Source organism: Pezoporus wallicus, unplaced genomic scaffold (assembly GCF_028554395.1).
Source record: "Pezoporus wallicus isolate ANWC-B61680 ecotype Strahan unplaced genomic scaffold, APGP_CSIRO_Pwel_v1 contig_6354, whole genome shotgun sequence".
NCBI lineage: Eukaryota > Metazoa > Chordata > Aves > Psittaciformes > Psittacidae > Pezoporus > Pezoporus wallicus.
In genome coordinates this window covers 3,259,284-3,271,439 of record NW_026638688.1, presented here as the reverse complement: position 1 = coordinate 3,271,439, position 12,156 = coordinate 3,259,284, and positions in this window count along the sequence as shown.

Here is a 12,156-nt window from a genome sequence, read left to right as displayed (position 1 = left end):
TTAAAGCTCAGGTCTTCAATCATCTGGGCAGTTTCGAAGCTGCTCACTAAAATACAGATCAATGCTTCAGTTTTATGGGAGGCTTTGTCCCATGTGACCAGACTCAAATCCCTTATTTTATGGCTTGCTTATACATTCCTGGTGAAAAACGGTTTACATTTTGGGCCCCGGGAGCTCTCCTAAATCAGCTGCCAGGTTTTTGCAGCTGGTAGTAAAGGGAAGCGCTGTCATCGGGCTGCCCGGAGGTGAACAAACGAGCCGCCAGGCACGGGACTGACAGCTCGCCTGGAGCCATACACCAGCTCCATGGCTGCTACTGTGCCAAGGACACTGCTCCGGTGAGAGGAGTGTGAGGAAACCATCCCCACAGTGGCACCAGCCCAACAACAGCATCCCCCAGGGACCCCAAAGCTTTGGAGACGCATGGATGAAAGGGTTAAGCTGTGTTGGATGGCTGGAGAGGAGAGGGATGCTAATCCCCCGGCTCTGGTCCTGCTAATTATTTGCTGATTCAGCTACTGAGCTGAGCCCAGCCCCAAAGCAGGGCCTTGGCTCTCAGTGCTAGGGATGCTCAGGGCTCAGCATCGCCTGTTTAATGTTGAGAGGAAGAGCTGAGCGCAGTGCCCAAGCCCAGGCTGCCTTCCTGCCTTGGGACAGCATGTCACAAGCAGGTTTTGCAGGGAAACTGAGGCACAGGTTATCCCTGGGCAGACCCGATAGAGTTGTGATTTTTATCGTGTCTCATCTTCCCGCAACACTGCAGCCCTTCCCTTCACTGGTGAGCATGAGACAGAGGGCTGAGGCACTGCAGGGGACACTCAGAGGACCCAGAGCTCTAGTAAGGACTGAAGCTGCCAGCCGCTGCAATGGCACAGGGACCTGCAGGGACAGTGTACTCCCACCTTTGCCAACCACATCGCCTCCCCTCCTGTGATGAGCACAGCAAGCTTCCAGTGTGTCCTGGTACCAAAGTCCCCTGAGGTCACCACTAACAAAGTCCCCTTCAGAGTCCATAACCCCCCTGTTGTCAGCTACCACCTTGCCTGGGCAGCTCCAGCACTGAGTTATCGCTGCTGAGCAGAGCACTGTCGGTAGCAGGCGATGGCCGTAACTCCTGCCTGTACAAACACCTCCTCACCCGGCTCCTTCCTGACGGCACCGTGACGGAAAGCAGCTGCTCTGCTGGAGAAGGGACCTTCAGGTTGCTGGCAGCAGACATGGAAAGGAACCTGATGGATGAACGTGGGTGCCTTGTTGTGCTGATGGGGTGAGGAACCCAAGTGAACCTGAAGCCATGATTGGATGTGGTATTATGGGACCCATTGAGCACACAGCTTTACCTTCCTATTGCTTCCCACTGAGGATGCTGGCATGGAATCACAAAGCCCCACAGGGAGGTGTTGGCTGGCCCGCTCCCTGGCTCTCCTGCATGAGGAGGTTTTTTTCCTCATGGGGTTGCCGCAGGTTTTGCCCCAGGATGCCCATTCCCCAGTGACTGAAACTGGCCCCACAAAGACTGCATTTTATCCAGCAAGTCCCAAAGCAGAGAGTGGAGCTGCTGCTTCCCAACATAGCTGTCCCAAGGTACCTAAATCTGTGATGGGATGGTTGGATGTCATGGGTTTGGAATTGCAGCTGGGCTGATCTCCTCCATCTCCTCCCTAGGTGCAATCCAGTGGTACCCAGGCGGCATCCCAGAAAAACCCAGATCAGTGCCATGATGCTGGTCTTCTGCTCCAAGCATGGCTGGTTCCCTGTCCCCCAGCCCAGTGATGGCCAGGTCAAGGCTCCAGTAAAATGCCAGGTGATCTTATCCCACCCTCTTTAAACAAAGCTGAATTTCCATCTCAAGCAAATCAAACAGCTTCTTTCTGCTTCCAGCTATTTAGGGGATGGTTGTTTTGGTTTTGTTTTTTTTTTCCCTGTCGCAAATGGGTAGCTTCATAAGGGAAAAAAAAAAGAAGAAAATCCATATTCATCTTGCTTTGAAAATGCTGTAAATAAATCAATTCACTCCCAGGGATAAGCTCTGCCTTCTCTTTGCGGTTGACTCCTGCCAGTGCTAATTGGAGCCAATAGGCACATGATGAGGGGAGCAACCCCCTTTACAGGCAACACTTTAGCCTGGCGAGCATGTTTACAGCCTTCTTTCAAAGCCTTAAGGAGGAGGGATCTGTCATAAACCCTGGCAGCTTTTGCCGAGCAAACAGCGCTGCTGGAATATTTAAAACCCAGCGTTTGGGCAGAAGAATATAGAAAACACATGTGTTTCCATGTGAGCTCTGCTGCTGCTCAGAGCTGCAGTTGTGGCAGTGCAGGGCAGCCAGGGAGCATGGCAGCCAAGGTGGTGAAGAGACATCCCTGGCAGGGATGGGGGACCAAGGCCTGAGGGAATAAGTGGCCATGAAGACCCCCAGGACTCGCACCCTGCACATGGAAGGAGGTCTGTATAAGCTCAATGCAGGGCTCAAGAAGATGTATTCCCTTTACTATGCTTCTACAATGAGCCCTCCAACTTTTGGGGTACTTGAAGACAGAAGAAAACCACTTTCCCAGTCAATGAAAGAGTTGGTCTTGGTTTGGTTTTTTTTTAAAGAAAGAAATGTCTTGGGGAAACCATAGAGGTTAGTATAGATGTTTTCAGGATTACTTTTATCTGAAGAAAATAAGGAGAGATTTCCTGGCATTAAAGATGCCAATAAGGTTTATAGGAAAAGGGGTAGAGGGAGCAGTGCTCTGGGTGTGGATGGGGTGACCATGGCCCCATGGGCTGGAGGAGCAGCAGGACAGACTGCAGGACGTTGCATCTCCTGCTACACAACCACCTCATCTCACACATAGGAATAAACTAAGCACAAATAATTAGCAATAAATCAGGTTTTCCTTGCACAGACCCCCCTGGCGGTGCCCTTTGCCAGCCCCTCCCCTGCACACAGTAGCTAACTCTGATTTCCCACCCTCCGCAGGGTTAGGACCTCTGTGTCCCAGCAGGACAGGGAGCAGGAGGCTGGCAGGGCTCCAGCAGGGGCACGGCACTGCCACAAGCCTTCCCCTAAAGATGAATGGCTGCCAGTTCTCTTAATCCAGCCACTTTGGAAAAATTGTTTGTTCTCATCCTGTTTGAAACAGCTTCAAAGTGGCTCCAGTCTAGACTGTGCCAAGATAAATTACAAACCCAAAGTACTGATATAAACCAAAGGGGAAGGAGTCATTTGCTCTAATGTAATTAAAACAAGATATCACAATGTATGTAAGTAGGTATATGTGCAGGCGTGCTCTCTGCTGGCAGGGCAGCAGGGAAGGGGACCAGGCAGGATGCCACCAACAAAGGCAAAACCAGTTCCACCAAGGTGGCGGATTCTGCCCCCTTTAAAGAGGGGTTGAGCAGGGAGACCACGCCCCCCAGCACCCACCAGCCAATCAGGTGTGGCAGGCACTACTGACATCATCACCTGTGGTATAAAAGCTGAAGGGGATCGGTGGTGGAAAGGTGGAGATTGGGACGGGACGGGACGGGACGGGACGGGACGGGACGGGACGGGACGGGACGGTGGTTGGCTGCTGCAGATGAGTGGTCACATCTATGATCCTGGTGCAAGGTGATTGGTGCTCATATGTAGGGCTGGTGTGCATTGCCATTGCTAGAAGCAAAGGAGCAGACTCTGCAGTGTGCCAAGGGAGGCCCGCACCATAGTCATGGTAAGAAGAGAAAGGCAGAAGAAGGGCTGTCCCAGTGTAGGAGATGAAGCAGGGAATGTGGGTGTTCCAGCATCAGGATGCCTTTCACCAAAGTGCATCTGATGGGAGCTTTTGTCCACACCTCCTGTGGGGGCAGCTGAGGTAATGGGCTTTTTCTCCACAAAAGGTACAGAGTGAAATTAACACTTCTTCCTTCACCTGGAATAGGTCTGATCTGCAATGAGCCAGGTTAAGAATGGCACTCCTTCTGCTATTAATTCACTCAAGTGAAATAGATGGGGATCCTCTTAAGTCTTTTTTCATTTACTAAAAATAAGGAGGGAGGAAAGAAAGAAAACTGGAAGATAAAGTTCTTAAATTTGGGGGAAAGGAAGTTAAATCAAATAAAGGTAAAATCCTAATTTTGCATCATTATGTTGACAAATAAAGACAAGAGTCCTTGATGAATAATGCTTATAGAAGTTCAAGAGACTTTTAAGGAAGCTAATGATCATTAACTTTTCACCATGACTTGGCATTCAGACAGAGCTCGATGAAATTGAATCCTATAAAGAGAAAAAGAAGCAATTGCCAGCAATGGTCTCATTTTGTTTCAATAGCGTTATTACACTTGGATATGTGTATGTACAGCTGGAAGTTAACATGTCTATAAACATGTGTATGCATACATGTTGTGAGTACATGTATGTTGCTGTACATCACCTCCCCTATACCACATGCCAGCTCTCCCCAAGGCCATTGCTGTGCTGCAATGGCTTTAACCTCCCTTGGGTCTCCTCTCTCTGTCTCTTTTCCCTGCAGCTCGCAGCAGTAGATCATCCAAACACCGTCCCCGGTTGGAGATGCTTTCACCCCTGCGTTAACCACAGCAGAATTCCTTTCCAGTTATTCCTGAAATATCTCTTCTCCTGGTACTGCCCAGATGCTCTTCCTGGAGGTGTTTGGATAGGTTGGCAACAACCCCGGAGCCGTGATGCCCTGATGCGATGTCTGAGGGATGCGTGTGGAGTTTCAGCTCGTGCCACAAGAGGTCTCACGGATTTCATTGGGACCACCAGAGGAATAAGATACCCGTTAATGTAAGCGGGGGTAATGCACGTGGGACCTCTCTGATACAGGTGGAGAGCAGTTGTGTCTGAGCTCTCACTCTCCTTGGGAATAGCCCTAAATCTCTCACCTGACAGCCCACGAGCCGGTTTTCAAAGCTACTTTATTCCTGGTGAGGTAGTTGCATGTGAGAAGCAAATGGCCCTCATCACTCCGGGCAAATCATTTGGAATACGTTGTTATGGGATGCTTTGGGAGCCAGTGGGTGCAGAGAGCCCATGGCCACAGGACACAGCCCTGCCTGGGGCTGAGCTGCTGCTTTATTGGGTTGTGTCCATCACAGCCTGCTTTGGTCCTTGCCTCCATCCCATTTACATCCCACAGGAGACTGTCAGATCCACAGCTCCACACGGGCAAGCTCTGGTCCTGGCACCCACATCCCCACCCTGTGCTGCCCCCACCCTCCCAGCACCCACAGGGGTTCCGTGGCCACATAAATCTCAGCTTGGTGCTTTGAAGTCCCCAGGGAGGGGAGTTGTTGTGTTTGTTTGCAGTATTGCTTATCACTGCCATGCCTCCTGCTTGTCTCTCGCCGCACGGCTCCGGCTCGTCGTCCGTGCAGCCCCGCTGCCAGGGACCACTGGGCTGACAGCGCCGCCTGATAAGGATGATGGATGGGGAGGAGGCTGGCTCCACCACGGCCGGGATGCTTCCTGGGAGCCAGAGCAGCCCCAGCACTCCCTGAGCCTGGAGGAATGTACACCCGAGGGATGGAGAGCCAGCACAGGAGGCTGAGCCCTCCAGCAGCCCCAACAGTTGGTACCACGCATTGGTACCCCCACATCAGCCAGAGTCCTTTCCACATCCCAGCGCCCATGGAGTGGAGTGGGCAATGTAGACCCAAATCTGCTGCCTGGTGGCAGGGCAGTGGGGAGGAGGTGTCCCCCATCCTGCTCCATCACCTCCAGGGTGGCTCTGCAGCCCATCCTGGTCCCCTCCATGGGATTATGGCTTTGACAGGTGATGGGGGGACATAACTGACAACTGACATCACTTCTATTAGCATAACAGCCTGATGGCATGGGGGGTCCTGTAAGTGGATGGTCCTCACTTGTGCCAGGGAGGTGCTTTTGCCTAAATTAGGCTTCTGGGGATGGGAATAGGGCTAAGAGGGATCTACACATCCTGGTCCCTTTGGTGGGGTGTGGTGGCTCCAGCACTGGGAGGTCCCTACTCTCAGTTTAGGGCATTCCAGATGGGAAATGATGCTGCATCCCACCCCTTTACATCTGGATCTCCTTGTCCTTTGGGAAGCCCTTTGCAGTGATTTTCAGAGCTGAGCAGCTTCTAATATGCCTGGAACAGCCCCTCCATGGGTCGGCTCTTGTTCCTGGCTCAAAGCAAGCCAAGGGAAACATTTTCATGCAGCTACCACAAGGACCACATTGTAGTTTCTTTGCAAGGCCATTCTTGCTTCCCTCCCTTACCATGACTTTTCGTTGCCTCTCTTTGACCCAAACCTCTCTGCCTTTTATATTTCTTTCCAATTCCCTTTTTCCCAAGCCATACTATGGAGGACTAAATGCCTCTGCTCCCAGGTTCAGGCTGCAGAAAGCAGGAGTCTGGACTCGGTCCCCTCTAACAGGCTCTAACAAAGAGCCCAGAGCACAGAGATTACTGTTAGCCCATTCCCCAAAGCATCATTCACTGAGCCATGCCAAGTGCAAACCAGGAATAAAACACACTAATTGCAGTTAGTCAGTCAGACAATGGAAAACTCGGATGCCTTTTCCACGCCAGCCTCATTACCAGGGCTTCTTAAGTAGAGGTTATGCTTGTAATTAAATAGCCGTATCTTGGCTCCCCAAGACAGGAGGAAAAGGCAATTTGAAAATGTATTAAAACACGGAGTTTGGCAGTTCTCCTGGATTTAGAACAATTTGTGGATTTAAATCATTCCATTTCAAATATGTGTGCTTGCTTTCAATGGAATTAAATAAAGATGTGCAAGATGGAGAGGAGGCAGCGCTTTCCTGGATGCTTTTCCCTCTCCGGCTGTCAAGGGAAGAGGTAACACTGGGCTCTGAGAGCCTGTTTGGTAGCAATGTGTTTTCTTGCCTGCTCTGTGTGGCTGATGCTGTGGCTGACTCAGCTGATGAATACAGGAGAGCAAGAAGTCCTATTAATGCCAGATTTTCCAGTGTTTTTCAGACTGCTCCTGGTTTTACTCTCTCCTCCTGTGTTCTCCACCATGCTCCTACCACCAGCGGAACCAGCTCCCCAAGCACAAGCCATGACTAACTGCGGATGGACAGGCTCTTCTAAAGCTGCTTGTGGGATGCCACATTAAAAATGACAGTCAAAAGGTTGGTAAGAAAGGGTTCCTTGGGCTCTATGCCTTTATACACACCCTTCGATTTGGGATAAAACATTGGTAATATCATCATTATACAAGTTTCCACATTGACAGGGAGAAACTCATCAGATATTTGAGAACCACATGAAAATCTAACACCTCTTTTACTCCAAGAGTAGAGAAAAACACCCTGAATTTCTCTTTAGGCAGCAGGGAAGGTTTATCTTGGCAATAGCAAAGCTCCTCACTTAACTGTGGGTAGTTGCTGGCGAGGAAGGGCCTAGCAGCATCCCAAAAGGTATCCCCTCTTTTAGATAGCTCCAGGAGAGAGCAGACCCTTTGCTGAGCACTTGCACACCTTCTTCTGCTTGTGCATTTATTAGTCACCTATTTGAAGCCCAAGTAATAGGAAAAACCCTCTCCCTGCTCCCTCTGGCTCCTCTGGCATCATGTGTGCATATATGTCAGTGGGCAGCTGAAAGGTGAATAGGAGATGAACTATGAGATGACTTACTTGTGTAGCATGCAGGACGGAGGGGTAGTTTGAATCTAGCCCAAATCCTGAGCTCTGTAGGCTTGACATAAGCATTTAAGCCTTCAGTTGGGATCTGGTGATAGAAGAGGGCTGGAAAGCGCATTTCTTTTGTGGTTAAAGGTCCTTTTGTCAGTCCATAAATCCAGAGGGAGGCCTGTTTATTCTGTTTACTGCAGTTACCTAACCTGTGAGCCTCTGTGTAAATCATGGCAAGCCGTGATTTAGAGGGGAGCTGCTCTCCCCATGGCGTATGCACCATGTCCCTGCCCAGACCCCCTCGCAGGCAGCGCGCTCCTCCAGAAGCCGGGAGATAAGAGCAATAAAAGCTGCAGTGCTCTCTCCAACACCACTGCCACTGCATTTCTCTTTGGCTCCATCCTACATTGATACTAAACTGATGGAAAGAGAAACCTGAGCCCAAACTTTGGGGTTTCTTCCCTTCTTTTTAGGAAGCAGCAAGCATTTCCTGGGGCTCCCCAATGCATTTCCACACCATCACCCCCAGGGATGTCCGAGCACCGCTATCTGATGGTTCTTGGCCAGACGAGGAGGTGGCCACGCTGATAACTCCCCCTGGGTGCCTGGTATGGCAGCTGGTGTCCCAGCCTTCCTCACCTGAGAGGTGCTGACTCCCTGGAAACAAAATCAGTGACCAGATAAGGGAGAGACTCACAGATAATGGCACCAGATGTTCCGTATGAGCCCCCTGGCGCAAACGGCCTGTGTTATCTGTTCATAGAGCAAGAGGAAGAGGAGGGTTTGGGCAACTGAAGGGGAAAATAATCACCATTGAAACCCCAGCCCTGGTGTGTTTGGTGATGCAGGTTTGGTGACGGAGGAAGGACGATGCAAAGCTGGAGAGCTGTGGGAGCCACCTCACCCTGGGGGGGTCCCCAATTCACACAGCCCAGGCTCCATTCTCCATTCTCCATCCCTTCCTCCGCCTCCTCCCGCCCTCCTCCATTAACATCCGCCACAGGATTCCCTTGGCCTTCTCCTTTAGGACATTGCTGCCAGTTTTGATGCTAACCATTGCGCTCCCCTGTGCCCCACTCCATTTCCAGGCCAGAGCAGTGCAGGGGGGGATCAGCCCAGGTCCTTGCTGTTTAGTCTACCGATCAGATTGGTGACGAGCAGTCTAGCAGCTGGCAGAAAGCACTTCTATAATTGCTCGGGTGCTGCTCTGAGCTGTTTGCCTTGTGGATCTTTCTTACTTTAAATCCTAGAGCCAGGGGAAAGGGAGGATGATTGGCAGGGGGGTGGGTGAAAAATGTTATATCCCTACCATTAAAATCTGGGCAGTTGGAGGGGTCTTCGTGCTGACCTCAGATGTAGAGGGATTTGGGGTGTCAGCCACTGTGCAAAGCATGGCATCTTCTGGGCATTCCACTGGTTGGCTCACTCTACCTTCAGATTGGAGCATCCTTGGCTGAAGACTTGGATAGGCAGCGCATGGTGTGCAGATGTGCGTGCAGATGTGCATATGCATTTTGTAGGCCCTCACAGGGAGGGTGAGGATTCAAGAAATAGCAGCCTGGAGCCCATGGGCAGCTTGGTCCCTCTAGCCCCAGCCACGATGCACCTTCATGTCCTGTCTCAGCCTCAAGGTTTGAAGAGCCCAAGCCCCATGTCCAGCAATGGATGAACCTCTTCTACTGGAAACCAGAGCTGTGTTACTGAGTGAAACAGATGGCAGAGTGCTTTCCTGCATGCAGCATCCCTGAGAGGCACGTTGGGGCCAGTGTGTGCCAAAAAGGGATCCCATATGGGCAAACCACACTTGAAACCTGCGAGTCATCTGTCACGCCTCAACTTATGTGTGCACTCAAGTGTGTAGGCAAAGCAAGCGACCTAGGGTGGTCTTCAGGGCATTGGGTTCCTCCTTTGACCACAGATCAAAGTGAGCCCCACAGGGCTCAGGGTGGGATGCAGACACTTGGAGTCGGTGCAGCGGCAGGGATGACAAAGTGGATGGTCCGACCCAGCCGAAGAGATGGGGTTTGTTTTCTCTAGAAAGTTAGAGACAGAGGGGGATGTGATAAGAGCCTCCTAAGACCTCCTAGACAACAGTGATCAATCGGTCTCAGGGTCTGCTGGAGTTGGGCCAAGATGTAATCAACTTCATTTGCAATGAGAAAGCTCAAAGGTTAGGTATTAAGATGAACGATTCAGGCACCATAGGAGGACAGTGAAGCCTGGGCCATGTGAAGGGTATTTAAAAGTGAGCTGGACAAGGCTGTGTGTGAAGCATTCAGGTGCTGACATAGGGCTTGAGAGGAGTTTAATCCCCTGAGCTCAGTGGCCAGGCAGAGACAGACAGTGATGCCATGTGCTGAGGACATCCCGCATCCCCGTCCCCATTCCAGCAGCTTTGTCTGTCTCCAGATTTCCTGGGCAGGCTTGACCAAACCATCCCTCTGTCGCAGCACAGCCTGGACCACTCATTCTCTCAGCATCCTGAGCATCCTCTAAGCAGCTCCTGCCCTGCAGTGGAACAAGGACCAGTGAGACCCTGTGGTACTGCTTTGGAGGTGGCATTTCTAAGCTCAAAAGAGGGAAACCTGGAGCCTTTTAGACACTTACAAGCTATGTTAGAGGAATTCCCTAAGCTTCCTTGTTTTGGGCTGGTGCCTTTTGCCATTTTAAACAGAGAAATTATGAGAGGCTTGAGGCTTATTAAAATCCCAAACTCGACCACTCCTGCAGAAAAAAGCCTGCTTGTTCCAAGCTGGCTTTTATGGCTGTTGTATGTGTGTGATAAAAGCTGGCTGGGGCTAGCAGCAGAGTGGTGTGGCTATTGCCATATCCCAAACTGCATGTTCACGGGTGTGTTAGTGATTTGCTGAAGCGCTCTGGCTTTGGAAAGGTTTCACTCAAACAGAGGGTGGGGAGCTGTGCTCACTTGGGGTTTTGATGGCTTTTCTCATGTGCAGTTAGATCTCTGGTTAAATAAGCAGAATTCATCAAGAATTATATGAAGAAAAGCATCTTCCTCCCTTTTCAGAGGGTGGCTACAAAGCTGCAAGGAGCACATGTGCTCCATAGCCCCGTAGCCACTGGCTGCTCCAGGGAATGCTCCCAAATCCAGTATCTACCCCAAGCCCATGGTCCTGCTGCATCCTTTTGGTCGGTGCCTGCTGACTGCTGGTGACTAAGGAGGTTTATCTGCAGGGCTTTGCAATCAAAGGGCTGCAATAGGCAGGGAAGGATTAACCCCAGAAGGGGAGGAAAATCCCTCGCTGGCCTCCTGCCCCATACATCAAACACAGCAATCCCACAGCTCATGTGCAGCACAGCACAGCAGTTAATCACAGAGGAGCCGACCCTTTGAGATGGAGGAGACCTGAGATCTGGCTCCTCCAGCCGCTGGCCTGGCCGGCATGGGACCCTCCATGCACCTCCCTGGCCTGTCCTAGCCTCATGGCTCCCACTGACACCCATCACCCTCCTCCAGGCTGCTCTCCCAAGTTCTCCCATGCCAAACCCGATTGGGGTTGGGTGTCAGTTTGGCATCACTGTCTGGGCAAAGGGACGCTGATGAGATATGGCCATGGGACAGGTCAGGGATGGAGTGTCGGATGTGGCTGCTCTGGCTGCCAAAACCCCCATCCCTCCAGGACCCCCATCCTGCTGGGACCCCCATCCCTTCGGCCCAGCACTGGTCCCACACTTGGGGAGCAGGTGCAGGTGGTGGGGACCAGGCAGGCCAGTGGCTCCATCTGTTGATACGCAAATACAGCAGCTAGCACAGCAAGGGAGGGGAAAGATGCTCTGTGCTGCTGGGGTGCAGGGCAGGGATGCAGTACAGGGATGCCACGCTGAGGTACAGTGCAGGGGTGGAGTGCAGGGGTACAGTGCAGGGGTGCAGTGTGGTCCAGGGATACAATGTCCCCTAGGACTGTAGCACCTTCCCAGGTTCACAGCCATCTTTAGGATCCAGCTGGAGGAGAAGCCATGGCTGTGAAGCCCAAGGTGGGTTGACTAGCTCCTTGCAGGAGGTGTTGAGGCGGTGGAGGGGACAGGTTTTGGAGACAGCCCTGTCACACACCCCTTGCTGGAGGTGGGAGCTTGGAGGGTGGTTGGGAAGCAGGCTGCCACATCCCCTTTCCCTGTGATTCAGGTGGCTCGTGAGGCCATACGGGACTGCCCTTCAGCCTCCTCTGCCACACTTTGTCTCTCTATAGATGCATTCCCCCCCATTACGATTTCCATCCCATAGGATAATGCTTATTGCTGATGATCCTTCAGAAGGATCCAGGAGCGTTGGATTGAACCAAACCCCGAGCGGAGCCGGTGACCACAGCCCACATGTGCCACCCTCTGGACACTCGGCGTAAGCCACTGGAAGCCGCCGGATCCCGCGGCAGAAACCTCCAGGTCTGGCTGCTGTTGGGTGGGAAAGGTGAAGATTTGGCACCTCTGGGACTCACCTCCCGGCACACTGGACCCAAAGGGGCACCAAAGCTTAGATATGGACCTCTGGGGTGCTGTGTGTGTGGGGGGGACTTTACCATGCTGC